Here is a 2,860-nt window from a genome sequence, read left to right as displayed (position 1 = left end):
TGCAGCAAACAGGACACTCAGTGGCACCACTCAATGCTCACAGTGGAAGTGAACCACCCTCTGATGTGGGCTCTAACACCTGCACCCTGCACTGAGAGCTGCTGGGGTGAGAAACCGCAGTCATGGGACACAGTTCTTCTTGTGGTCTCCAAAATGTGAGCATCCTGCTTCTGTTAGGGCTTGAGCTCCCCCTTCTCTCTCCTCCTTGCCTTTACCTCCCACTGCCACCACTTCCTTTTTGCCCTTTGACCACTATAAATCAGAGCGTCACTGACACTGGCAATGGGGTGGGGGCAATGACCCAAGCTTTGCACACATTGCACTGTTTGCTTGCAGTACCATTGTACAAGTTCCGTTTCTGGCTTTCCTCTGGCTCAGACTCTAGCTGTGCTCTGAAAACACGTCTTATTAATAAAAACAGAGTGAGAAGTGGTTTTTCCTACCCCACATAAAATTCAATGCTTTGTGTTTTGTGATACCTTTAAATGCCAGCTGACTCAAAGGTGTTTTGTAGAACTCCCGTTCTGTGGGAACACTCTTTGTGTCAGCTCAGGCTTAGCGTGTGCAGGACTTACCTCTCCTACCTTTGTTTAATGTATTGATGCCAGAGGGAGACTGATGGCAGCTGACAGGCTGAGGGATGGGTGCTGCTGCACCCGTTTTTATTTCCATGTTATTATCTGCAAGCCTGTTCTGGGACAGGGGCAAAGGTGGTTTGCTTGGGGCTCTCATAATACACTATCTTTCTCTCTGCTTTCCAGAAAGAAAAAATGCAATGACTCCCTCTTCTTTGACTACTGTAAGAGTGTATCCATAAATATAAGAGATAATTCCAAGAAATATAACTATTTCAAATCATAGAATCATATTTTAAATGGAAATGCATTTGGGTTTTAAAATATGTGACCTAAATACATTTAAAATATCACATAACTTTGCAGTTGTTATATTGATGTACCTTACTAAAGGGAGACAGGGTTATAAAAATTTGTTGCTCACAATGATTTCTGACCCTGGGAAGACTCTTCTTTCCCTTAAATGTTGTTGTGGTCATCCAAGATTCTCAAGGAAAAGTATCTCACATGTCTGGAAAGTCAGCTGGAAATTGCTGTTGCAATTTTTCATGAGAAATTTCTTGTGACGTGCACTTTGTGGAAAATCAGAACTCACATCTTCCTTTGTCAGTGAGATGAGGATGAAACTGACTGAAAAATGAAAATATTCCATCAAAAGTGTCCAGGTTTGTCATTCAGGCATGCATTTAAAATCAAGGACATTTTAAGAGAAAGGAAAATGTCTCAAATTTTTTTAACATTTTAAATATTTTTTTTATCAAAACCAATGTTTTAAATTGGTTTTGTATATCAACTCTAAATACAAAGCTATTTTGCACTGAGAAAAGCTATGTAATATTGCAAGGTGTGAATAAACAACTTTGATAAAGAAATTAATTGTAGTTGTTTAATAAGACCACTCTTACTGATACTCGTGTGTGTTCATTTTCCTCATTACTTCAAATGAATGCAAACAAATGATTTTTTTTTTTGTAAGTTCTTAAAGCTTCTACAATACACTAGAATTTGGAACAAACACAAATTAAAATGCAAGGAGAAATGTGAATATGTGTTATTACATTATGCAGTGCCATAGAACTCCAAGGAAAATGTGGAAAGAAAAAATTAAGGCAGATTGGTCAATATGGCAATGAAACCTTAGTATCTCATTACTAAGTTCATTACGTCTATCAACTTATTGCTCAGATTCACTGCCAGAAGACATCAGCCTTCTCTATATGCCCAGCATCCCATGGAGCATTTAAATATGTAATGATATTAACTACACTCTTACAGATCTGTGTATGAATTGCTTTATCAGGAAAGTGTTCCCTCGTAATTAACTGTGCTTAAACTTTTATTACTGTCTGTCAGTTTTCAAGAATATTGATTTTTAGGTAAGTTGTTATGTGAACCAGCTCTGCTTGTACACCTGCAAAAAAAAATTCTTTCTCAAAAACCTGTGCCCATTCTACATATCAATAAGAATTTCCCTCTAAGTGATCTCAAAGTATAGCACAGGTTTCAGTCCTAATTCAGGCAAGCATCATATCTTGGATCCTGGCTGTGAACGGGCAGTCATATGTTATGGGGCTTCTGGAGTTCAGACCTACATATCTAGAAACGAAGACGATGTAAAATTAAGGGGAAAACCAGCAATAGAACCATGTCGGCAAGAGAATATTTCTGTTTTGTATGTTTCCTAAGGTCTTCACTGAAGAGCTAGCCCAAACTCTGACTCCAGGGTTGCTTGTAACCTTTCTCATCACAGAGAGAACCTTGCTGGTAGCAAAGTGGGGTACCCTGAAACTTCATAATGAGGACGTGGATACTCAGCTCTTTCTTTCTAAACTTGTTAGCTACAATATAGCAATTGTATAGATGAAGTATGAACCAATCCCCACAAAAGCACTCTAGCATTCCCCCAGAAGTAACAAACTAAAACCAAACCAAACCAATAAAAAGTATGCATGAAAGAACTTGCAGATATAAACTGTTAAAAGTTATCTATAATTCAGTTATTATTGACCTCAGTGGCTCTCACATGAGATCACGAGTTAAAGTTGGACTGCCCCAGGTGATTACCTGTAACTCACAAGTCTAATTTTCAGGAGTTTACATTACAGCCGATGGCTCTGTCCTGCCTGTTCAGAATTGCCAGCCCAGACGGGAATTCTGCCCTACGTTTCTGAAGGGCAAAGATCTGCAACACGCAGTTCAGACTAATGCCATTCCACTGCACTTTACACTTTACACGTGCACAGATGCAGCACAGCTGTGGGCCAAGAGACAAACGTGTCCCTGCT

Source organism: Corvus brachyrhynchos, unplaced genomic scaffold, assembly GCF_000691975.1.
Source record: "Corvus brachyrhynchos isolate BGI_N302 unplaced genomic scaffold, ASM69197v1 scaffold1, whole genome shotgun sequence".
NCBI lineage: Eukaryota > Metazoa > Chordata > Aves > Passeriformes > Corvidae > Corvus > Corvus brachyrhynchos.
This window is presented reverse-complemented; position numbering follows the sequence as displayed.